The 27310-nt window shown below is 42.7% G+C and overlaps 1 protein-coding gene across 2 annotated transcripts in view; it reads right to left on the reverse strand.

The window, feature by feature from the left end:
• The window catches only part of LOC126263075 (hemicentin-2), a 2049386-nt gene that overhangs the window by 1366014 nt on the left and 656062 nt on the right, over positions 1-27310 (reverse strand). The gene's annotated exons all lie outside the window — the stretch shown is intronic.

The following is a 27310-nucleotide window of genomic DNA, read 5'->3' on the forward strand; positions in this document are numbered from 1 at the left end:
GCCGTAGGGGACCGCACCGCCACTTCCCAGCAAATTAGGGACACTGTTGCTCCTGGGGTATCGGCGAGGACCATTCGCAACCGTCTCCATGAAGCTGGGCTACGGTGCCGCACACCGTTAGGCCGTCTTCCGCTCACGCCCCAACATCGTGCAGCCCGCCTCCAGTGGTGTCGCGACAGGCGTGAATGGAGGGACGAATGGAGACGTGTCGTCTTCAGCGATGAGAGTCGCTTCTGCCTTGGTGCCAATGATGGTCGTATGCGTGTTTGGCGCCGTGCAGGTGAGCGCCACAATCAGGACTGCATACGACCGAGGCACACAGGGCCAACACCCGGCATCATGGTGTGGGGAGCGATCTCCTACACTGGCCGTACACCACTGGTGATCGTCGAGGGGACACTGAATAGTGCACGGTACATCCAAACCGTCATCGAACCCATCGTTCTACCATTCCTAGACCGGCAAGGGAACTTGCTGTTCCAACAGGACAATGCACGTCCGCATGTATCCCGTGCCACCCAACGTGCTCTAGAAGGTGTAAGTCAACTACCCTGGCCAGCAAGATCTCCGGATCTGTCCCCCATTGAGCATGTTTGGGACTGGATGAAGCGTCGTCTCACGCGGTCTGCACGTCCGGCACGAACGCTGGTCCAACTGAGGCGCCAGGTGGAAATGGCATGGCAAGCCGTTCCACAGGACTACATCCAGCATCTCTACGATCGTCTCCATGGGAGAATAGCAGCCTGCATTGCTGCGAAAGGTGGATATACACTGTACTAGTGCCGACATTGTGCATGCTCTGTTGCCTGTGTCTATGTGCCTGTGGTTCTGTCAGTGTGATCATGTGATGTATCTGACCCCAGGAATGTGTCAATAAAGTTTCCCCTTCGTGGGACAATGAATTCACGGTGTTCTTATTTCAATTTCCAGGAGTGTATATTATGATTTTTCAACACTATTAAGGTAAATACATTGTTTGTTCTCTATCAAAATCTTTCATTTGCTAACTATGCCTATCAGTAGTTAGTGCCTTCCGTAGTTTGAATCTTTTATTTAGCTGGCGGTAGTGGCGCTCGCTGTATTGCAGTTGTTCGAGTAACGAAGATTTTTGTGAGGTAAGTGATTTGTGAAAGGTATAGGTTAATGTTAATCAGGGCCATTCTTTTGTAGGGATTATTGAAAGTCAGATTGCGTTGCGCTAAAAAAATTTGTGTGTCAGTTTAAGCACAGTCATGTATAATTGTTCAAAGGGGACGTTTCAAGATTAATAAGGTTTTTTTTCTGCAGACTGTTTCAGTTCACTCTTCTATACATGCTTCCTGCTTCACAACTACTGACTTACCAGTGCTCTATACTGGAACATTCTGTTACCCATCGCCACCAAATATATCAGTGTTTTACTGTAGTAAAACAGCTTATATGGTTGCACACACAAATAACGTTGCACCCGAGAACATTTTGGTACTACAAATAATTGACCACTATAAAACGAAACCAACAGTTTTTTTCTATGAATACGACATGGGAATGTTAGAACTCTCCCAGGTACTCTCTCTCTCTCTCTCTCTCTCTCTCTCTCTCTCTCTCTTACTTTAAATTCCTGTTTAACTGACATTACACTCATATTGTCTTGTATTCGATGAAGTCATTGAAACTTCAATTTGAACGGTGCCGGGTAAAGTGTTCTAGGTGCGAGACTCTATAAAGAAACAATGCACCGTGTTTGTAATTTAAAAGTGCAAACTTAACAAAAGAGATAGGGGAAAACAAAAACTGTTGAAAGAAGGTGACGGAGAGGAATAAATGACGGATGCTTCACGGAAAGGGAACACGTTAATGGAACGGCTTTCATCCCGGGACGCAGTATGACCCGGTTTCAGCCGATAATGGGAGATCATAATTGCGTTCCCGACCGCGCGATTCCAAGTCTCGTTCCCGCCTTTGACCGGTTGCTCTCGGCTGGCTGCACTACCGCCGTACCTATGCGTTACAATATCCCGTCGGACAAAGCAAATGACCGGCTCTTTGAAGCGAGCCTTTGAAGTGAACTGTGCTGTTAAATCAAGATACAGGTTAGTGGCGCAATTGTATCTCGAAGGACTAGTCAATGCCGTAGCAGTGGCCGGAAACATAAACAGCAGAATCATCGTAGAGCTCCATTCACCGCTTCAACAAAACTTAGCTGAAACGATAAATGATTGAATGTCCGAGAAAAGTTGTCTATTGTAGAACAGTGAAAATCTAAAAACCGAAATAGCCTCCAGTTACAAGCCAAAAGTGAGAGGGGCCAAAAAATGAAGCAGCATTCCGTAGTTTTGTAAAAGAAGATTCCAATTACAGTTGCTGTTACGTGGAGCAGAAAGTTGTGAGAAAGCAAGTGTTCAAAGACAGGCTGAAGCAGACCATTCATCTCTGGCAGGGATGCCGTCACTCATCCGCCACTGTGGCATTAGGACATCTCCAGACCTGTAGCTGTAGGATACCGAAAATTGCTGCCTTTTTTTTCTCTTCTGTATGACTGTGCTTCAAATTCTGTTTGCTTAATTGTACTGAATCGCCACCGTCTGTGCTTAGAGAGTGCTCTCTTTCCAAACAACAAGAATGCTTTTATGAGTAACGGTGTTTTCGCGAGTGTGCACAGGCTTTTAGCGGTGAGAACATTTGCATATGCTGAAAGTAGGATGATTTGACACGTGATGGATGGGGTGCCTCATTAGGTCCGCGAGGAAGAATGCGTTTAACCTTATTCCGCCCTATTTTAGTAAACAGGTTCTGTTAGGGCAGGAATTTCAATGCATAGAAGCTGAGACATCAATAATGCTAGCGTTAACTATTTCTGCGACACTATACAATTTCCGAGAGATTGGCTTGGCTCTTATTTTACATAGTCATGTGACGTCAGAATAACATTGAGAATCTTTTAGATGGTGAGTCGCCACGTGGACGTTATGCGGCGAGGTGTCAGTCACGCTGGGGCAGGTACGCATGGCTGGACGCAGCTCGTATCTTCCGTTAGGATAGCAAGGGATAAAGCAGCCTGTGCTATTCTGGAACAGATTTCTATAGCGCGGCCTGTGACGTCAGTATCCACAGGTATAGCCTCAGCAACGGAAAACAATCGTGCTGCCCAGAGGCATTTCGCATACAGGATCGGTGTGACCGCGCCTTGGAGTTCTTTGGCGAGGTGGACAGGTGTGTATGCTGTACCTCACGTGATGGGCGAGAACGTGACGACGGCAGAGGAGGAGATGCTGCGGAATCGGGCCGCTGCGAGCAGCCTGGTTGCTGCTGCCTAACCCGCTAGCCTGAGGGAGGGCGGTCCATGGACGGCAGAGCGATGCTATGGTGGCCGTAGCCAGGGTGGCGTCGGGGTCGGGGGCAGCGGCGGCGGCGGTGGCGGCTGCGGCGGGGCGGCGGTGGCGTCGGGAGCCGAGTGGCGGGACATGTTGTTTACTAGCAACCTTTTGTTTAAACTGTATTCCATCGATTTCACCGGCCAATAGGATGCTGCGAAAAAAAACTACCCCATACACGTGAAGATATCGATTTAATTAATTTTCATAAATTTTTTATATCAACTTGGTGTTAGCGATACAATAGTTAAGGGGAGGGTGTGCGTTAGTGGGTGACATGGAGCAGAACAGCTAGTAGTAATGGACGGGAAGTCATCGAGTAATGCAGAAGTGATTTCAGGCGTTCCCCAAGGTAGTGTTATAGGCCCTTTGCTGTTCCTTATCTATATCAACGATTTTGGAGACAAACGGTTCGAATGGCTCTGAGCACTATGGGACTTAACATCGGTGGTCATCAGTCCCCTAGAACTTAAAACTACTTAAAGATTTGGGAGACAATCTGAGCAGCCGTCTTCGGTTGTTTGCAGATGACGCTCTCGTTTATCGACTAATAAAGTCATCAGAAGATCAAAACAAACTGCAAAACGATTTAGGAAAAGTATCTTAATTGTGCGAAAAGTGGCAGTTGACCCTAAGTAACGAAAAATGTGACGTCATCCACATGAGTGCGAAAAGGAACTCGTTAAACTTCGGTTACTCGATAAATCAGTCTAATCTACAAGCCGTTAATTCAACTAAATACCTAGAAATTACAATTACGAACAACTTTAACTGGAAAGAACACATAGAAAATGTTGTGGGGAAGGCTAACCAAAGCCTACGTTTGATTGGCAGGACACATAAAAAATGTAACAGACCTACTAAGGAGACTGCCTACACTAAACTTGTCCGTTTTCTTTTAGAATACCGCTGCGAGGTGTGGGATCCTTACCAGGTAGGGCTGACGGAGTACATCGAAAAAGTTCAAAGAAAGGCAGCACGTTTTCTATTATCGTGAAGTATGGGAGAGAGTGTCACAGAAATGGAACAGGATTTGCGCTAGAAAATCATTAAAAGAGAGGGGTTTTTCGTTGCGACGGAATCTTCTCACGAAATTCCAATCACCAACTTTCTCCTCCGAATGCGAAAATATGTTGTTGACACCGACCTACATAGGACGGAACGATCACCACGATAAAATAATGGAAATCAGAGCTCGTACGGAAAGATATAGGTGTTCATTCTTTCCGCGCTCTATACGAGATTGGAATAATGGAGAATTGTGAAGGTGGTTCGATGAAGCCTCAGCCAGGTACTTAAATGTGCTTTGCAGAGTATCCATGTAGATGTAGATGTAGAACAGCAGCTTAAGTGTAGAACACTAGGTTAATTTGCATAACACAGTACAATAGTTTAAGCAGGTGGGTGAGAAAGAAGAATGCACCAGAAATGGCGTTCAAAACCATGTGAAATTCGAAAAGTGTACCGGAAAATGGTGGGAGGACATAACTAATTACTTAATTTGGTATTAAAGGCGGTAGAATAGTTTAAGGAAATGGGGGTGACATGAAAAACCACGTAACAGAATAATATGTTAAGTGCTGACGAAGGGCCAAACAGACTACAGTGGCGAACATTGGGCTATGCAACATGTTTGCTCCATGGAATTACTTATTACAAGACCTACATGTTTCCAAACAGTAGAGAATGATGACCAAGAGAAATTCAACCCCCACAAAGTAATTTTTTTATAAATAAACAATATACCCTTGATTTTGCATTTATGACACCCTTCCTCTCCACCACCAGACCGTTATCTTGGATTACATCATGGAAGCGGCCTCTGGTGACACTACTGTGTACTAGGTCAGTTAGAGTCTGGACCTCGTAGCGAAAACACTGGATGGTGGTGCTGCCTCTAATTATTTAAATAGAGACTGGTGCATGCAAAACAATGACTTTTGTCCAGCACAGGTTGAGTCCTTCCCCACCAATCCCTTGGAAAAGGTGGTGGTTGGATGACTTAGGTTAATGGAGGTAGCACAAGTGCCCTTTCTTTCCGGCCATTTTGTTAGTTTAGCAGAGATAGTGAATTGACCTATCTTCCCTCCAAATATTCAAACTTGACACCAATCCCTAGGAAGATGTTGCGGTCAGATGACTTCTGTCAGTGAAGATAGCCCAAGTGACCTATCTTCCCGCCATTTTATTAGGTTAGTAGAGGTTCCATTGTCCTGATGGAATCTGAACTTCCCACGAGGGGGGTGTGGCAGGGGGATGCGGCACTTTTCCACCAGAGAGGTTAATTAATTGATAAATTTATTAAGTAGGCAATCAAAATGATAAGAGTGAGAGAGGGACCTATTCCAATAACTCAGACCTGAAAGTGTACCCGTAGCAGTGAGGGGGAGTGGGGTGGTTGAGTGGGTGGGGGGCAATAGATTACGTGCCTGTCAATCAAAAGGAAATGAGGGTGACATGGAAAAGCACTTAACAGAACAATAGGTTAAATCAGACCTGAAAGTGTACCCGTAGCAGTGAGGGATAGAGGGTTTCCTGAGGGGGGAGTGGAGTGGGAGGGGGGTGGAGGAACAATAGGTCAAGTGCGGTGACATGGAAAATCACTTAACAGAGCAATAGGTTAAGGACCTGTCAATCAAAGGAGAACAATAGGTTAAGTACCTGTCAATCAAAGGAGAACAATAGTGCATACCTGCCCCTGATGTAGGTAACCCTTAGTAACAAAATGGACAGGGATGGACATCATTAAAAGAATGGTGTTTTTCGTTGTGGTGGAAACTTCTCATGATTTTCTGAACATCCTCTGGATGCCAAAATATTTTTTTGACACCAACCTACATAGGGAGAAACAATCACCATGCTAAAATAAAGGCTCGTACAGAAAAATATAGGTGTTTGTTCTTTCTGCGCACTATAGGAGATTGGAACAATAGAGAATTGTGAAGGTGGTTCAATGAACCCTCTGCCAGGCACTTAAATGTGATTTGCAGAGTATCAATGTAAATGTAGATGCAGAAATGGAAACTACGCAAAAATATCACAGCCTTTGTCGCATAGGACTGGACTTCATGTTAGCAAGGAAACTTGGTCAGTCTCCGTAATTTTGTGTCAAATGTCATGAGCGGAAGAGAGAGGGGAGGACATGAAAAGGGTGGGGGGAATAAAGGCAGTAACATCATACACTCTAGTATTCTTATAAGTGGAGCGTTATCATACGCTACGGTGCTAAACACCAGTGCTCTGCCCTGTATAGAACAACAATTAAGGACCGAGTAACACTTTTTGTTCTACAGTTCTGTTAGCAATCATTTTGCGATTCACACTGTAGTGTCTGTTAATTGAAGTTTGGTGTGAATAAACCACAGGCTGCTTTAATTAAAAATTGTTATAGTACTCTCCTTAAGAAACTATATTGTCTCGTTTCCACGCGCGACTTCGTGTTTCTTTCGGCGCCATTTGAGAAAAAATTATGTAGACGTAGCTAGGAGTCCATCTACAGCGTTTTCACCCAAGGCTATTTTCCGTCTGTATATAGTCTCTCTAAACAGACTTTCTTGCTAGCTTCAAGCCCAGTTCTATGTGACAAAAGCTGCGACCGTCAGTCGTTTTTGGTTTGTCCATCTTATAGTTACTGTGATTAATTAAAGAGAATTTTACACTAGACGCAGTGCTCATTTACAAACATACTCTGTGGTCATTCTTGAAATATGGGTTCATATGTTTTACATGTTGGTTATGACAAAACAAAAAAAAGGATTTCTTTATATAGTTGGCGTGCAATTTACTTAAAATGTTCCTGCCTCTTGTTCACATATTCAGCAAATCACTACTTTTACCATCGTATTAGCGGTGGTTTGATATCGAAAGAAACTTCGTTGTACATGTACGTTGTCAGCATCTTTTTTTTCCGTTTCTGGAAGTGCTTTGTCATATGCTGCACTGGCGTTATTTGCACATCGCTTCACTTTAGAAATAGAACTGTAGCTATATTAACGGTATTAGAGTGTTTTCGTTTAGGCTGTGAGCGTTGCCAACCTTTGAACTATTTATTTTATTATTGTAATTTGTGTGTGTGTGTGTGTGTGTGTGTGTGTGTGTGTGGGAGTGTGATGAGGTAGGGGAGGGGGAGTGGAATTAGACTGTAGGGTACGAAAATGGGGAAATGCTTTTGTGTAGGGGGGGGGGGGTTGAGTTAGCGAGTGCGGTAGGGTGGGTGGGTGTGAGTCAGCTTAAATTAGTGTAGATGCCTTACATGTTCTACAGCACGGTTTTGTAAGCTGTGTTTTGTGGAACACTGGTATTCCAGGGGAAGTGAAAACGGTTCGGCGAAAACAATTACTTTGTGGATCTTTATCGAAATTCTGACGACGCTAATTTTTTTTTTTTACTTTTTATTATGATATTTGGGTTATTACTTATGATTTAAGATTAGAGTAATCAGTGGATACAAGAAGATTGATCAACTTTCAAAGTAAACAAGGTGTCCCCTCAAAGTACCACAATCCGTCAGATGAAAAGTTTGGGGATTCCTCTTCCATAGAGATGAGAGTGGGGAGGCTGTGGGGGTGGGGCGCGGCGGTGGAGAGTCCTGCTGTTCTGGTTCGAATTTTGGATTTTGGGGGGTTAGTGACTACAGGAAAGAAACTGGGAGGAGATGGCAGCATAGGTGAATAGGGCCAGATTGGGGGAGTGTGGGGGTAGTGAGTAGGTGTCATGTGTGGGGATGTGTTCATGAGTATATATTTAACGTTATATTAAGTGGTCTGTTGGTTGGGTTTAAATAGTGTGCCACCTGTCAGGTTGGTCTGATCATTCGTGAGTTGTTCCGTCTCTTATATGATTTTTTGGATGTGGTGGTTTCCTGTTGGGTGTTTTTTTTTTTTTTTTGTTGATTATTATTACGATTTTCTTGTATGCGTAACTGGTGGGAATTTTGTGTTGGTGATGATGTAAGCGTTCTGCGAAGGCTGGACGATTTGTCTTATACTTCCTTGCTCTTACATGTTCTTTGTATCTGGTGACAAATATCCTCCGGGTTTGACCTATGTGTCATACATCACATGTATTATATTTCAGTTGGTATATTTCTGAGATAGAAGATTTTTTCCTATTGTTTTTAGAAAGTACTTCTGAACTGAATTGTTGCCTTTGTGGGCTGAGGATAGCTATAGCTTTAATTATTGTTACATCGTAAACAATGACGTATGCCGTTGAATTTAATTTTTCGGGTCGATTTCCTGACAACTGCATTCGCCGCTTATTCTTTCGTTACAGCAAGGGAAACATTAATACATTGTGTTTCATAGTCAGTGGAACGATCTCTTTACCTCAGCATTTCGAAAGCTCACAATATTGTTACGTTCTTCGCGACGTAGTAGAGAGCTAGTGACTGTATAAAGTCACAAGCGAATGCCACAGAACGCGTAATTGAACATTTTCCGGATCCGCTTCTAAATGTTCTCACAAATACTCTTAAGGTTTCGAGAACATTTCTTATAACGCACAGAAACGGCACGGGGCATATTAGAATCGTCACGTGGAAGCATCGGAGGACCTGCCGTTTAATAAAGAAGCCCATTTAGCGTGGGGAGCGGAGCTGTTAAGATCAAAGACAGGAGACAAATGTAGGCCGCAGGCATGCGGCCCCGGAAATTACGTAATGGATGCTGCTGACAAAGAAGACGCGAACCTTACAACGTGGCTGTCGCGCGGACGCTCGCCTTCGCGCTGCTCATTTGCTTTCTTTTAATGACAACACAATTTCCTTTAAAAATCTTTTCTTGTAAGGAACAAAATTGGAGTGAACATTAAGCGTCGGGCACGGAGACGAAAGATTTCGTTCCCTCTTGCTTCTCTTTATGTGATTAGCCTTCATTCACTGATGGAAATGCTGAATAAGAAGCTTAATATCTTAGAAATTTTCTTCCTTCGACGTCTTATGATACCCTTCCGTCCACAACGGAAGAACAGGAATCGAACAAGAAGGCTGAAAACTTGCGTTTCGAAATTACTACGAGTAAATTGAATCATGCTTGGCGTATTAAAATATTCTTCAAGGAAGACGGAATGGCAGAGACGGCCGAATACAGAAATACGCTGAAACGGCTTTGTGCCAATAACTTTGGCTTCGAGTTTGAGGGTTTTGGCTGCTAGTTTGGGAGAAAAATTGCCGTGAACACCGATGTGACGAGCCTTTAATTTATTTATCCGTCTTGATCACAAAATGACACGTAGAATTAGCGGTTTCGCTGATGGACCAACATGCACAGGTCTCATAATGTTGCTAGCGTTGATCCGTAAATAGTGAGTATTAACTATTTAAATGTGCGTACTGTAAAATTAATTCGTTACTATATCTCCAGCACGCCGGGCGGTAAAACAGATCTGCAACTTTCTTATGATTAGAATAACTGTTGGAGTAGTCATCTTACACTGAGTAGAAAGTTTTATTCCTTTATTTTTGACTGGTTTCCCATATTACACGAAAGGAATTAATTGTAATTATGTTCTTCCTGTATACCAAATACAAGCAGAACGCAAAACCATTTCTCTTGTCAGACCCCGTCAAGAAATTTACGTTAAAAACTAGTTCCTTGTGTCTGACGGACAGTGGTTCAAACGGCTCTCAGCACTATGGGACTTAACTGCTGAGGTCATCAGTCTCTTAGAACGTAGAACCACTTAAACCTGACTAACCTAAGGACGTCACACACATCCATGCCCGAGGCAGGTTTCGAACCTGCGACCGTAGCGGTCGCGCGGTTCCAGACTGTAGCGCCTAGAACCGCTCGGCCACTTCGGCCGGCTGTACTGTAACAATCATAAATATTACAGTCCCCGATAGTAACAAAAAGGCACATACTTCTATAATCCGATCGATACAGTATTTACTTATTTCTATATTTATATCCCTTTATTTCATGAATGTGAAACCTCCTCCTTTATCCATACTGTATCTATATGAAAATGGCGCTAACATATAACGGTTTACATTAAGATTTTCTTTTCTTGTGGTTCCTTACTTTCAAAACCCTTAATATTCTAAGAAAGTTGATTTCACTTATCCTTCTTCTATTACAAGATGAAATGGGATGATGTCTCAGTTTTATCTTATTTAATGTCGTCCGTCTGAATTTCATCTGAAGTTGATCTAATGCCAAAATAAGCACAGGGATTTTCCTTTGTGTGCCGGTGGCCCTAATTGTGTAATCTCTAACAGATCTTCGTATGGCAACTATTGGAACAGCACTAATATGAGATTTTGCAACAGGAACTGTCTTTTTTGTAATCAGGACAGAGTAATACTACTAAAGTTCGCACACACTAATGCTGCTTTCTCCATTGGTTGTACTGTCATTTGCAACTGGCTTTATTGCACTGCCGGCCGAAGTGGCCGTGCGGTTAAAGGCGCTGCAGTCTGGAACCGCAGGACCACTACGGTCGCAGGTTCGAATCCTGCCTCGGGCATGGATGTTTGTGATGTCCTTAGGTTAGTTAGGTTTAACTAGTTCTAAGTTCTAGGGGACTAATGACCTCAGAAGTTGAGTCCCATAGTGCTCAGAGCCATTTGAACCATTTTATTGCACTCTTTTGCTGAAGGTTCAATGTGTTTATTAACTTGAACGCAAGTAAGAAACAATCGTCGCTAAAGTAAATGCAACAAACATTATTATCGCTGAACAACACTTGCAATATGTACACAAACTTAGCGAAGCGTGCAGCCGCAAGAAACTCACCCAACGTGTCAAATGCAGAGCGGAGAGGCAAATTATTGGGATTAAAAGACACCGCAAAAAATGGTCTATATTGTTCAACAGAATATGCTGAAGAAAATGAAACATAAATCCTGCCAAAACATTACGTTTCTCACTCAGTTCTTATGGTACCTTACAACTACACAATACACCCCACCCCCCTCCCCCCGCCGTCCAGTCCACCCAGCTTTCTTGGATCTCTCATATGGATAATCTGAATACAGTACATCTCAGATGTTATCGGTCAGACAAGGATACAGCAAATATTTCGAGAAGTACAAAATCAAATTACTTTGATAGTCGACAGAAGTTGGTTAATGTTTGTGAAACGAGAACTCAATTTACAGACCCTGATCGGCCCATCGATACCGATGGACCGCCGTGTTATCTTCAGTCAGTGACGTCAGTGGATGCGCTATGGAGGAACGTGGGGTCAGCACATCGGTCTCCTGACCGCTGTCAGTTTTCGTATGCTGGAGCCGCTACTACGCGGTCAGGTAGCTCCTCAACTGGCTTCACGAGGCTGAGTGCACCACGATCCACTCTTCCCACCAAGGGAAAATCTCTGGCAGTAGCGGGAATCGAACACAGACCTCCACACTGCGGTCAGTTGCGCTGACCACTCAAGTGTACAACTTATGTTTTCATTTGAGTTGTAACGAGTACAAACGTAGGTTATTAACACTGCTATATTTGTAGTAGGTGACTGTTAGCCGTGACATTGTTCAGGTTCTCCATAGGACGCAAATGACTGGAAAGCTGCGACTAACAGATGATACAGTATGTGCCAATAACGCTGTGAGATAATACCATAGATATCTACGGGAACAATCGATATCTATGTTCTACGTTGTCTGCACCATGTTCTAATCCTTCATGAACACAGATAAAGTGTTATTTTCCTTTGAAATGCGAGACACGTCCTAGTGGGTCTTTTACTTGGAGTTTATTCATTAGTTAGTTATTATTTCACTACTGTGTCAACAAACCTTTAAGTTCATGCATTTTATTGTCATACCATGACAGCTTGCCAGCTGTTTTACACCAGTGGTTCACAGTCTCTCTTAGGCCATAACTCTGAGTGCAGTGCGCCACCATCAATATTAGATCACAACTCAACTTTACAACGGAAAAGCACTTTCTTTAAACACACATTTTTAAAATGACGATAGACGATGTAGTTTAATTATTGTAGGTCTTTCATTAACGGGGAACTAATGAGTCAATCATACAATGTGTATTGTGTATCTCTATCAATTTTTTTCTTATATAACTTTGAAGGAATTCTGTGTGGATGGCGAGTGTTATCTACAATTCCTCTTCAGGAAAGGACCCTGCCATAATGAGGAAAGACACTTGTCACAAAACATGCTCTCTCTGCACCACTTCTTTCCATAGTGACACTTTCATACCCACACCCTGCACATACTTAACATCAACCAAATTAAATTGTTTGATATATTAATAATATGTAGTTGATATTCCTGAGACGTATTGAGTCTCACCTTTATCTGTAATAATGATGTAGGCCAAAGCAGTGAATTAAAATTAGTACTACCACTGGAATCAAACCCAGGCTTCCTGCTTACTAGGCAGATGCGCTATCCGTTACGCCATACTGGCAACAAAGGTATTACAGCTGCACGAACTACATCAATACGTCTCCCTCAGAGACTCAAATTCCAACTCACGTCTCAGCTCGTTGCTGTTCCCGTACTAAGCTCGCATCAGTACTGGTACTGCCAAGGCTCTATACTTATGCCAACTGTCTGTAAGTCACTTGATTAACTGACTCCTTACTTCTGAACCGGCCAATGCTTTTTGTCTGACCACTGCCAATAATAATAATAATAATAATAATAATAATTAGACGAAAAATTAGACGAAAAGAAGCAGAAATTACAAGCATTAGCCAAACGACTCAGAAGATACAAAAAAAGTGAAAATAGAAGGAAACAAAACCAAACATTCAACACAAACCAAAAGAAATTTTACCAGACAATAGATAACACACACATTAAAATAAACAATCCACCAAACATAACAGACATGGAACACTTCTGGAGCAACATATGGTCAAACCCGGTACAACATAACAGGCATGCACGGTGGATACAAACAGAAACAGACACATACAAGATGATACCACAAATGCCTGAAGTGATAATTTTGCAACATGAAGTCACCCAAGCAATTAATTCTACTCACAATTGGAAAGCCCCTGGAAATGATAAAATAGCAAATTTCTGGTTAAAGAAGTTCACCTCAACACATTCACATCTAACTAAATTATTTAACAGTTACATTGCAGACCCATACACATTCCCTGATACACTTACACATGGAATAACTTATCTGTAACCTAAATATCAAGCAGACACAGCGAACCCAGCTAAATATCGCCCCATAACGTGCCTACCAACAATATACAAAATATTAACTTCAATTATAAAACAGAAATTAATGACACATACAACACAGAACAAAATTATAAATGAAGAACAAAAAGGCTGTTGCAAAGGAGCACGAGGATGTAAAGAGCAACTGATAATAGATGCAGAGGTGACATATCAAGCTAAAACTAAACAAAGGTCGCTACACTACACATACATTGATTACCAAAACGCTTTTGATAGTGTACCCCACTCATGGTTACTACAAATATTGGAAATATACAAAATAGATCCTAAATTGATACAGTTCCTAAACATAGTAATGAAAAATTGGAAAACCACACTTAATATCCAAACAAATTCAAATAATATCACATCACAGCCAATACAGATTAAGCGGGTGGAATATACCAAGGAGACTCATTAAGTCCTTTCTGGTTCTGCCTTGCTCTGAACCCACTATCCAACATGCTAAATAATACAAATTATGGATACAATATTACTGGAACATACCCACACAAAATCACACATTTGCTATACATGGATGATCTAAAACTACTGGCAGCAACAAATCAACAACTCAACCAATTACTAAAGATAACAGAAGTATTCAGCAATGATATAAGTATGGCTTTTGGAACAGACAAATGTAAGAAAAATAGCATAGTCAAGGGAAAACACACTAAACAAGAAGATTACATATTGGATAACCACAGCGACTGCATAGAAGCGATGGAAAAAACGGATGCCTATAAATATCTAGGATACAGACAACAAATAGGAATAGATAATACAAATATTAAAGAAGAACTAAAAGAAAAATGTAGACAAAGACTAACAAAAATACTGAAAACAGAATTGACAGCAAGAAACAAGACAAAAGCTATAAATACTTATGCCATACCAATATTGACCTACTCATTTGGAGTAGTGAAATGGAGTAACACAGACCTAGAAGCACTCAATACACTTACACGCTCACAATGCCACAAATATAGAATACATCACATACATTCAGCAACAGAAAGATTCACATTAAGCAGAAAGGAAGGAGGAAGGGGATTTATCGATATAAAAAGCCTACATTATGGACAGGTAGACAATTTAAGAAAATTCTTTATAGAACGAGCAGAAACTAGCAAAATACACAAAGCAATCACTCATATAAATACATCGGCTACACCACTACAATTTCATAACCACCTCTACAACCCTTTAGACCACATAACATCAACAGATACGAAGAAAGTAAATTGGAAAAAGAAAACACTTCATGGCAAGCACCCGTATCATCTAACACAGCCACACATCGATCAAGACGCATCCAACACATGGCTAAGAAAAGGCAATATATACAGTGAGACAGAAGGATTCATGATTGCAATACAGGATCAAACAATAAACACCAGGTATTACAGCAAGCATATTATTAAAGATCCCAATACCACAACAGATAAATGCAGACTTTGTAAACAACAAATAGAAACAGTAGATCACATAACAAGCGGATGTACAATACTAGCAAATACAGAATACCCCAGAAGTCATGACAATGTCGCAAAAATAATACATCAACAGCTTGCCTTACAACATAAACTAATAAAACAACACGTTCCTACATACAAGTATGCACCACAAAATGTACTGGAGAATGATGAATACAAATTATACTGGAACAGAACCATTATAACAGATAAAACAACGCCACATAACAAACCTGACATCATACTCACCAATAAAAAGAAGAAATTAACACAACTAATCGAAATATCCATACCCAATACAACAAATATACAAAAGAAAACAGGAGAAAAAATTGAAAAATACATCCAACTGGCTGAGGAAGTCAAAGACATGTGGCATCAGGATAAAGTTGACATCATATCAATTATACTATCAACTACAGGAGTCATACCACACAATATCCACCAGTACATCAATGCAATACAGCTACATCCAAACATATATATACAACTACAGAAATCCGTAATTATTGATACATGTTCAATTACCCGAAAGTTCCTAAATGCAATATAACACATACCGTACAGTTAATAGGAAGTGACGCTTGATCAAGGTCCGCGTCACTTTCCATTCTCAACCAGACTTAACGTCTGAGAAAGTAAAGAAATAATAATAATTAGAGTCCAAAGCTGTGTAGCGGTCACTACAAAGTGAATAATGAAATAATTTCTAATCTATTGTTGGAACTAACTACAACTTTCAGAAGGCATTTTCATGAGATGCTGAAGCAGATATGATGCATAGCTCTCACTGTACTGCCATACGAGGAATGCATGGTGCAAAGTACACAGTATGTGTGTAGACAGAGGGCAGTGTTAGGAATGTGGTACTAATACATTCGTTTCACATGCTGTAACCTCTACCACATTGTGCCGTTTTGCTTTACCCCTCATAAAATTATAATTTATTTCTCAGGGGTACTTACCCCAGGTTTGAAACCACAGCGTTAGAATCCTGTTGCTAAAGAAAAACGAAAAGTTAACTACGAAGGCATGCTGAAAACTAATGCCTCCGAATTTTTATGTGAAAACTTTTAACGTTTTTTAAAATAAAATAAGCCTTATTAGCACTCTACAGCTTTATTTTTCATACCTACATATTTATTTCTCAACAAAGTCACCCTGGCGACGGACATGTTTTTCCCAACAGGACACCAGTTTGTTAATACCGTCGCTGTAGAATGTTTGACTTTCTTGAAGCAGACACAATCGTACTTCTGCTTCCACAGAGTCGTCACTATCAATGGAAAGTCCTCGAAGGTGTTCTTTAAGTTTTGGATGGGGCCAAGTCGGGACTACGGATAATGGTCTATGACAGGACCCAAGAAGAGTCGGACTGTTGCAGATGTCGAAGTGCTCTCTCGGGTCTGGTGTTGTTGAGCCGAAGTGTGTCTGTGCGCGGGGTGGGGGGTGGGGGGTGGGGGGAGGGAGGGGGGCGGCGAGTGCTCCATGTGTCGACGAACTCTTTGAATTCGAAACTTGATTACAGCACGCTGTTTCTCACGAACCGACATATTTACATTACATACCCCCTTGTTACATGCTACAATTCCCGGAGCCCTCTAGCGGCAGAGGGTTTCAAATATGTAGACATGAGTAAAGGTGTAGAAAGTTAAAGAAGTCTGTTTTGTTTAAAAAGTTTTAAGAGTTTCCACGTAAAAATTCAGAGGCATTGCTTTTCAGCACGCCCTCTCATTATTAGCTGCTGTGGAATGTGAGGCTATCTGCCCTCTATTGTATTAATGTTGCATACTAAACACTATGGATCGGTGTATGTTAAATGGCTGCAGAATAACATAATGCTGTATGTGGCTGTTGCCCCGTTTCTGAGCCCTGCTGCAGCCTAATATTATCTTTTAACAACAAAGAGTAAGTTTTACTTACAGGCATATATACGGCAGACATGCTGCTCTGTAAACGTGTTTTGACTGATAGTTTTTGCCGGAATTCCTTACTGAACTTAAGCGTTTCAGTCTTCTCCAACAATACAGTGCTTTCTTTCTTTCTAACTCTACTACCTATGCTAAATGGCTCTTAAATTTGTCAAGTAATCAATATCAACGTGTAAGTTCAACGTCTGTTCCAGCATGGAGACAACTCTGACAGTAACTAATTGCGATTGCTCGTGACTTACTGTATAGGCGACCGCAATTTTGAACAGTTATTACGTAATGTGAAACAGCACAAATTAAAGGGTGAGTGAAACTTGTAATTTGTGCTCCTATGGTCCTTAGTTGGCAGCTATACATTTGCTTACCCTGTGCTTTTGGGTAAATCTCTTTAGTTGATGATATCACACACACCTGGTAACCTTGAAAAGCACTGTTATTGGTTACATTAGGTTCACCTGTTGTATCTCTTTGGAACTGTACGTAAACAGCACAGACTGAAAGATAAAACCGTGATTCAGCGAGATGCTGCAGTGTTTATCAACTACGTTTATATTCGAGAGTATCCAGGTTTTACTCATGGTCACGTCATTCTTCTACAGATAGAATGTGGCTCTTCTACATCGTTAAAATTAACTGCAGTAATGGTTTCTTCCAAACTCTTAAGGCAGATGTGCTACGCTGACGTTGCTTATGACAGGAGTATCCTAACATAACTCCGGCAGAATCTATTTGGCTTAAAATACTAATTATACTATTTTTTTACCGTTAGTACAAATACACTCCTGAAAATGGAAAAAAGAACACATTGACACCGGTGTGTCAGACCCACCATACTTGCTCCGGACACTGCGAGAGGGCTGTACAAGCAATAATCACACGCACGGCACAGCGGGCACACCAGGAAACGCGGTGTTGGCCGTCGAATGGCGCTAGCTGCGCAGCATTTGTGCACCGCCGCCGTCAGTGTCAGCCAGTTTGCCGTGGCATACGGAGCTCCATCGCAGTCTTTAACACTGGTAGCATGCCGCGACAGCGTGGACGTGAACCGTATGTGCAGTTGACGGACTTTGAGCGAGGGCGTATAGTGGGCATGCGGGAGGCCGGGTGGACGTACCGCCGAATTGCTCAACACGTGGGGCGTAAGGTCTCCACAGTACATCGATGTTGTCGCCAGTGGTCGGCGGAAGGTGCACGTGCCCGTGCCCGTCGACCTGGGACCGGACCGCAGCGACGCACGGATGCACGCCAAGACCGTAGGATCCTACGCAGTGCCGTAGGGGACCGCACCGCCACTTCCCAGCAAATTAGGGACACTGTTGCTCCTGGGGTATCGGCGAAGACCATTCGCAACCGTCTCCATGAAGCTTGGGCTACGGTCCCGCACACCGTTAGGCCGTCTTCCGCTCACGCCCCAACATCGTGCAGCCCGCCTCCAGTGGTGTCGCGACAGGCGTGAATGGAGGGACGAATGGAGACGTGTCGTCTTCAGCGATGAGAGTCGCTTCTGCCTTGGTGCCAATGATGGTCGTATGCGTGTTTGGCGCCGTGCAGGTGAGCGCCACAATCAGGACTGCATACGACCGAGGCACACAGGGCCAACACCCGGCATCATGGTGTGGGGAGCGATCTCCTACACTGGCCGTACACCACTGGTGATCGTCGAGGGGACACTGAATAGTGCACGGTACATCCAAACCGTCATCGAACCTATCGTTCTACCATTCCTAGACCGGCAACGGAACTTGCTGTTCCAACAGGACAATGCACGTCCGCATGTATCCCGTGCCACCCAACGTGCTCTAGAAGGTGTAAGTCAACTACCCTGGCCAGCAAGATCTCCGGATCTGTCCCCCATTGAGCATGTTTGGGACTGGATGAAGCGTCGTCTCACGCGGTCTGCACGTCCAGCACGAACGCTGGTCCAACTGAGGCGCCAGGTGGAAATGGCATGGCAAGCCGTTCCACAGGACTACATCCAGCATCTCTACGATCGTCTCCATGGGAGAATAGCAGCCTGCATTGCTGCGAAAGGTGGATATACACTGTACTAGTGCCGACATTGTGCATGCTCTGTTGCCTGTGTCTATGTGCCTGTGGTTCTGTCAGTGTGATCATGTGATGTATCTGACCCCAGGAATGTGTCAATAAAGTTTCCCCTTCCTGGGACAATGAATTCACGGTGTTCTTATTTCAATTTCCAGGAGTGTATAACAGTTTGTTTAGGATAGTGGAACATAAGATGTTAACAATAAGATATTTGCAGCTTCTGTCTTGACTGACTTGCTGTTTTGATCTTTGATAGATGGCTGCTTTCAGATTCGTCGGTCACTGCTTAGTGCAGAAACATCACTGTCTATAAGCTCCTTATGTATGTAGTTTTGAAGCGACGTGCATTCAACCATTTCGATTAGGTATACAAAGCCGATAAAAACAGCGACCTGAAGGCCTATGTCGGATTCTACTATATTTAGTGTCAGAAAAATAAGTTCTTATGTTCGGTCAGCACATAAATATCTGCTGTAATCTATTGCCTACAATATTTCTCACAACTACTGTAACTTCGTGATATAATATGTGCAATATAATCCTTATTTCGTTGTACATTTATCTGTCCAAGTATACAATAGTCACATTCCTGGAAGAGGCCACATTGTTTGGCATTATGTGTAATTGTCAGTTTTCCATTTACGGATGGAACGACTGTCAAGGGCACTCGTGTGCTGATGTTAACGCAGTATTTACGATGTCTCACGGGAGACAATTATTGACAGCCTGCAAGGTAGTATTAATTTCGTTTTGGTGGCTTTGTGTCAAGAGAACTTACGGAACAACGTTTCATTGATTTGTGCGTCAAATGTCAATGTTTTTATAACTCGGTATAAGGAGTAGCAGAAAAATCAAATTCCATTCTTTAAGTGTTTCTATGTTCTCCTGTAGTTCTACATGACAGAATTTAACAAACGCGATAAATACTCCATACTGACCACAAAAATGTTTCAAAACTTTTCTCATTATCAGAAAAACAGCTTTACTTCTGTCAATGAGGCTACTTCTCGCGTTATGCGTGGCTGAACACATATCGTCAATCTATTTCATGTTGCTACCAAATATCACGAAGGGAATGTCGAGTTTTTATTTGCCTCACACTTGGCCGACCTCAACCTTTACTGTTGGCACTTGTGAGATCAACGGTCTGTCTGAAGTTTACCAGCCGCTACTACGAAGAGCGATCAATACGTAATGCACGACTTATTTTTCTCGCACAGTTTCGGTTCAAAAAATGTAGAATTTGTTGTGGACATCGTTGAATATTCCCGCTTCAGCAGTCAATAGTTTAAAGAAGTTCCGACAGGTGGCGGCGAGTTCGCTCTAAGCAGAGAGCTATCATTGAAATTCTTTTGGCGTAAAACCAGAGCATCACAGGTATTCATAGGCGCTTTCAGAATATCTACGGAGACCTGGCAGTAAACGAAAGCACGATGAATCGTTGGGCGAGGCGTCTGTCATGACTGCAACAAGGTCGTGCAAACCTGTCCAGTCTTCCTCGTGCCGACTGGCCGCACACGGCTGTGACTCCTGCAGTATTGGAACGTTCGGACATTCTCATTTGAGGTGTCTGTCCAATCACAATCAAACACCTCGTTGCACAACTGAAAGTGTCTGTTAGTAGTGCTGACACACTCGTCCACCAGTTGGGGTACTCAAAGGCGTGTGGCCGCTGGGTTCCTCGCCACCTAACGGAAGACCTTGAAGAGCAACGAAGGACCGTCTGTGCGGAATTGCTTGAGCGTTACGAGGCTGATTGTGACAATTTTTTGTCGAGGTCGTCACTTCGAACCCGAAACAAAATGCAAGCCATGGAGTGGCATCGTACCATCTCTCAGCAGAAGAAAAAGTTTAACGCCGCACCTTCAGCCGCAAAAGCCATGGCGACGGTCTTCTGGGAATCTTAAAGGGTTATGCTGTTTGATGTCTTGCTTAATGGTGCAACGATCAACTCAGAAGTGTTTTGTGTTACCCTCAGGATATTTTAGGGAAAGACTTCAGCGTTTTCGGCGCCACAAAAATGAAAAAAAGGAACTTCTCCTTCTCCGTGACAATGCATGGCCTCACACAAGTCTGTGGACCCGAGATGAGATTACAAAAGTTCACTGGACTGTTCTTCCTCATCCACTCTACAGCCCGGAACTGGAATCCAGTGTCCGGACATCCTCATTTAGGTTTTCCGTGGTTTCCCTAAACCGCTCCAGGCAAATGCCGGGATGGTTCCTTCGAAAGGGCACGGCCGATTTCCTTCGCTGTCCTTCCTAATCCGATGAGACCGATGACCTCTCTGTCTGGTCTTCCCCCCCCCCCCCCCCCCCCACAGCAACCCAACCCACTCCGGAACTCCCACCTTCCTACAACCATCTGTTTTGCCCAATAAAGGATGCAGTCTGAGTGAAGCAGTACTTACTTAATTTGGAGGTTATGCATTAGCAAGACTTTGGCTCCAACGTCGACGAGTGGAGTGGTACCATGCGGGCATATAGGCCTTCCCAAAACGATGCTGTACGGCAGCCGCATTGAAAGCAGATTACGTTGTTGCAATGTTCCCATGTGTGTGAATTTCTAAGGGACCAAACTGCTGAGATCATCGGTCCCTAGACTTACACACTACTTAAACTAACTTATTCTAAGAACAACTCACACACACCCATGCCCGAAGGAGGGCTCGAACCTTCGGCGGGAGCGGCCGCGCAATTCGTGACATGGCGTCTCAAACTGCGCGGCCACTCCGCGCGGCTGATTATGTTGTAAAATAGGGTTCTGTTGCCGGAAGAGTGGGGAATGTTGTGGTATACTGTAAGCCTGAATGAAACAAACTTGCTTTCAGAAAATGAGTGTTGCATTACTTATTGAAAGCTCCTCGTAGAGTCATGTATCTAGCCTCGATAATGCAGCTGCAGCACGAACCTTAGCTGTGTGCAGCCCATTGTACTCTTAACTACTCGTATCAGCAGAAGCAGTAATCTTGTTTTGTTTTTCTTAGTTTTGAAACTCTAAGACAGGTATGTGAAGAACTCTTCCTTTATCTGGAGGATATAAACGATTGCCATGATCTAGTTCTTGTCAGTCGCCAGTTTTTGTATTCATACATTTCATTTCGTTTCGATAATGGTTTCCTGAGTTTTCCTGCAAAGAAGGGAAAATGAGTGTTTTCCGACGCGTTTATTTATTTAGCAGGATTTGTTTCAAGTCCTAACATACACGGAGGAGATTTATTTAACGGATCGGATACATATATCCTGATAACGTTCTTCTGAAAAGCGAGACGTATCGCAACATATTAGTTTTTCTATTTACACAAACTGTCAAAGGATGGGCATGGTACGACGCCATTATGTTTATGGAACGAACTCTTGGTAGCGTTAGTAGCATAGGCCGCGATACGTCGACCAATAAATAACTAGGTAGCCCCACAACACGTTACAGTGACGAAAACGCCTTATCGACAGGTCCGTTTTTAGTGTCGGGAAATAGGTCGACCAGTCTGTAGGCCGACGTTGAAATGAAACTGCCCGCGGGTGGAACACCAAAATCTACTCACAGCTTAATTTACTTTGTTCCATATTCAGGTCACCGTAAGCTGTGGGCGTAGCATGGCGCGTTAACTGCATTATGGCAACAGTCCGTGCCGTGATGTTTATCACAGACGTCGTCGGAGATTCCTTCTGCGTTTATAAACCCTAACGCACCTTCGTCAGAACACACTATGCAGAGGCCGGCCGGAGTGGCCGTGCGGTTCTAGGCGCTACAGTCTGGAGCCGAGCGACCGCTACGGTCGCAGGTTCGAATTCTGCCTCGGGCATGGATGTGTGTGATGTCCTTAGGTTAGTTAGGTTTAATTAGTTCTAAGTTCTAAGCGACTGATGACCTCAGAAGTTAAGTCGCATAGTGCTCAGAGCCATTTGAACCATTTGAACACTACGCAGAGCAAAAGTAGTCGTCATTTAAAATGATAAGTCAAAAAGAAAAACTCTAGTGAGATAGTGGTGGAGGCACCGCTAATACCGACTGCAGCACACTAACTTGTTGAAATTAGTGTTTTATTAGACTCAGTATGTGAAACACACAAATATGTTTAAAGAAACTTTGTACACAAGGTGTGTACTAAGCACATATGTACTTTTCGAATAGAAATACGGATAGCAGTTGTAACTTCCGTATTTCAGACAACATTTAAAACTGTTGCCATAATCCATTAACTACTTGAGAATTACACACTTTGGGAGGCAGTGAAAGTCTCGCTACAGGTAGTTGTATTCTTTCACACACATACTGCTTTTCAGCCATGACATTAATCTTTAGGTTTATTCTTCTTTTTCTTGCACAGGTAACCTCAAAACATGTCCCCCAACACAAATTTAAGTACATTTTGAGCTTTGGAAAAAATTCTTCTTGCTTGAGTCAGCTATTTGAAAATTAATATGGCGAATTGTGGTATTTTACACATTAAAGCGATTTCTAACTCGACGTAGTTTAATGTAGCTACTACTAAGAAAGACAATATGTAGGCATTATTCTCGCATAAATCTCTCTCGAAGAAACACTGTTCTACGTTTCATCACCTATGAATGACCAGCAAAAATTCGTTTTTAGAGTTATCTTTTGTTCTGAGTTAATGACTTTTTCCGAAGTTGCATATTACTGTGAAAAATGAAATACATGGTGGTCGTATTTAAACTTTCACTACTTGAGACGGACCCATGAGGAACGAGTGATCGTAGGACAGTGAAACTTCGTGAAAACGTTTGTGAGGACATACTGAAGGAAAGTAAGGAATAAACCACTGAAAGAAATACATTTTAATTTTCACCTGAGAAGGTAACATTTGTTACTTGCGTACCACGTTTGCATTCGAGGTTACAAATGATGCACTGTATGACGACTATGTGTATCTACGACAGACTGCAACCGCATTAGCGATACCATTTCAGAATTGTTTGCAGATCCTTTTCGGACGGTGGACCATGGAAACGGTGGACTATGGAATTTTCAGCTGTCGTGACTCAGCTCGTTCACTGCTTGAAGATCGCACACTGTGGCCAGCAGTCTCAGCCGTGGTAACAGCAACTTCTTCAACAATTTGTGACGCAATCGGCCTTCGACAATTCCCAAATCTACTGCTAATTCGTAATTACAAATCGTGTTCTTCGACCCTGCCCGGATGGGAGCTCTCCATATTCTCTTAGAGCCTCGATGCTTGCGAAGAGTAGTAGCACTGTTATTGTTTTGACAAAACAGGTTTACGAATAAAGCTCTGCTCACCGTGTCCAGATCCATGTTGACTGCCTGCAACTGTAATGTTGTGTTTCAACCCTACGTCAGAATAACACTACTGCCGCCTGACGGCAAGACACTGACACCACTAACATCACAAATCCTGAGGCGCACCGGCTCAAAATCATTCCTATAAAGTTGGGTACGCATACGAGAAATAGTTTTCCGTCCACACTGGTTCAAGTAGCGAAATTTTAATTATAACTACACTGTATATCAAGTAACAATACAAAAAATTACCAGTGTTATTTTAGGACACATCGACAGTGAAATGCTAAAATCACCTTGAGTAACGAACAAACGAGTTGCTGGTCACTTCAAGTGAATAAATTTTTTCGCTAATAACTTTACGCGATTTATAATTCTGGAATTTTACGAGTAACTCTGTTCATCTGACTTCAGATGACTTACGTCGTCGCTTCGTTACCGGTATGCGTCATCCGCAACGTGTTATTTCACAAACACGAAATTTTACATCTTTTATGGTTTAATTTTGAAAGAAATACTTTGATTGTAAATGTTAACCGTCTTCAGAACTAAGATCTGTGAGGATGACGATGATGACTTTGTACCAACGCGTTCCTGTGACTATAACGTTACAGCGGCACCTCTCATAAAAAAAGTTGCATCGGCATACAGGAGACGGTTAGTAAACTTCCACTTTTGGTGTATTGAAGCCAACCACATCTCTGTCGGAATAGTGTTGTAATGGTTCTTTATTTACGTGACCATTACGGCACTCCAACCACAGTTCTCGATACCACTAATATCGTACTACTTTTCTGCAAAGTAACAGATATATTTTTGTGACACTATTCACATTTGGTTTTATTAATGTATAGATACTCCGATGTATCGATATATTACAGTGATATGGTTCTTGTGTGTATTCATTTCTGTGAGACTGTCATAATCTTTGACTTACTTGGAACCGTTTTGGCGCGAATGCGCACAGAGCAGTCTTTGTTTCACCTTGCAGAAGTTGTTATTTCGCTTTGTAAAAGAACAGTCAAGTCTTGTGTTTGGTTAAAGTGGAAATTAAATATATGAAGATTGATACAAAACTGTTTTCTTGATGATGTGACAATTAAGAAGAAGCATATGTGAATTTACAAGAAGTTTAATAAAAATGTGGATCGTGAATACCAAGTCAAAAATTATTTCTACCATACCATTGTTCTGATCTGGGATTGTTTGATCATTAAGAATTTCCTGAAAAACGCATTTGTTAGGGCTTCAAATATTGCTAAAATACAGATCTGGACCTTCTAGCAGTCAAAGTGGAATCACCGTAGAATCAAAAAATGGTTCAAATGGCTCTGAGCACTATGGGACTTAACATCTATGGTCATCAGTCCCCTAGAACTTAGAACTACTTAAACCTAACTAACCTAAGGATAGCACACAACACCCAGTCATCATGAGGCAGAGAAAATCCCTGACCTCGCCGGGAATCGAACCCGGGAACCCGGGCGTCCGTAGAATCAACAAGATGAGCCATAACAACTTCGACGAAATCTACGTGGGAATCCATTCAAGATAAGGGCCAAAATTAATGACTTTTTTACACTGACTTCATTATTTCCATTCTGACGATACCGTCCTCAGTCAATAACTTTGTTGTTGCCCGATAAAGCGAACATATGCTGCGTGAGCAACATTATTATTCTGATTTCTAACCTACTTTGCAAGTGGTGGTATTGTTAGAGTGTGTATCAGCCGAAGACCAATCGCGTTAAAAAGCTTAGGAGGCCATATTAGCAACTAATCCTCAAGTATCATTGTCACATGCCTATCTCGAGTAATAACAAATATTTCGAGAGAGCGACGTGTAGGCTCAGCACTTAGTAGGTCACCTAGGAACTAAAACCACTTATGGGAAGATGAGTCAGTATTTTGGAGAAGAGGACCGCATAAAAGAAAAATTCGGGTATTGTGGTAACTGCAAAGAGGTTCTGAGGACAACTCATGTGAAACCTAGGAAAGTGAAGCAAGATCGGAATTTAGTTTCTAATTTACCTTCATACACAGCTTATGTAGCATGCATAGCTTGTGTGACAGAGGAGGAGGAGGTTATGCATACACGTCTTATGAATGGCTTTTTGGTTTAGTTCAGATATAAACTGTCTACCGGACCAGGATTCGAACCTGGAACCGCAGCTTTCCCTTACAATAGTGCCTGGAGCTGCTGCTCAGGTACATCTCATGACCCGCTCCAACTATTTCACTTCCATCAGTATCTCTCTCCGACCTAGCAACTTATACAGAAGAGCTCCTGTGAAGTTTATAGGGTAGGAAAGAGGTAATGACGGAAATGCATCTGTGAGGGTGGTAGTGAGTCCTGCATAGATAGCTCAGTGGGTAACAGAATTATCCGCGAAAGGCAAGTTTTCTGGTTCCACTCCCTACCAGGCACACGGTTTTAACCTACGAAGAAGATTCAAAACAGTGTGTACTGTGCCGTTGGGAACATTCATGCTTATTGTAAGAACATCGTGAAGAAATTTTAGAAACTGTCTCAATTTTATGTTCTGCGCAGGTGTCACCATCCTCGGTTTATGAGCCCCGTCACCTCGAATAATAAACAAGTGATTCGCCGTTGTCATCATGGGCAACAATCACTGACAGTTGTTTTCACTCCTAATGCCGAGGGTGAGACAGCCGTGGAAAGCTAGAGTGTGCGATTCGAAGCGACGCGACGCATGGATCGAGAATTTTTCATTCGATCATGCCACTGCAAAAGTTACCGAGAACATCACGAGAGCATTTGAGAAATGGATTTGTACGTCTCAGAAACACAACACAATATGTGAAACACAAACACACACTTGTTACGCGATTGGTGACACACGTAACGGTCACTCCTCAGGTTGTCTGTGGCGACTGCATCCAACTGCTGGTTGATAACAAAATCAGTTACCATATCGTAGACTGACGTTTGAGCATCAGCGCTGGACCCGAAGAGAGGCGTGATAATCGGTGAAGAATAAGAGAATTTTCCATTGTGTGCCTCCCAGGCAATGCGCGGCAAATTTCAAAAGGCATATGCAGTACACGTGTGGCGCTGCAGGC

The sequence above is a fragment of the Schistocerca nitens genome, chromosome 6 (assembly GCF_023898315.1).
Source record: "Schistocerca nitens isolate TAMUIC-IGC-003100 chromosome 6, iqSchNite1.1, whole genome shotgun sequence".
NCBI lineage: Eukaryota > Metazoa > Arthropoda > Insecta > Orthoptera > Acrididae > Schistocerca > Schistocerca nitens.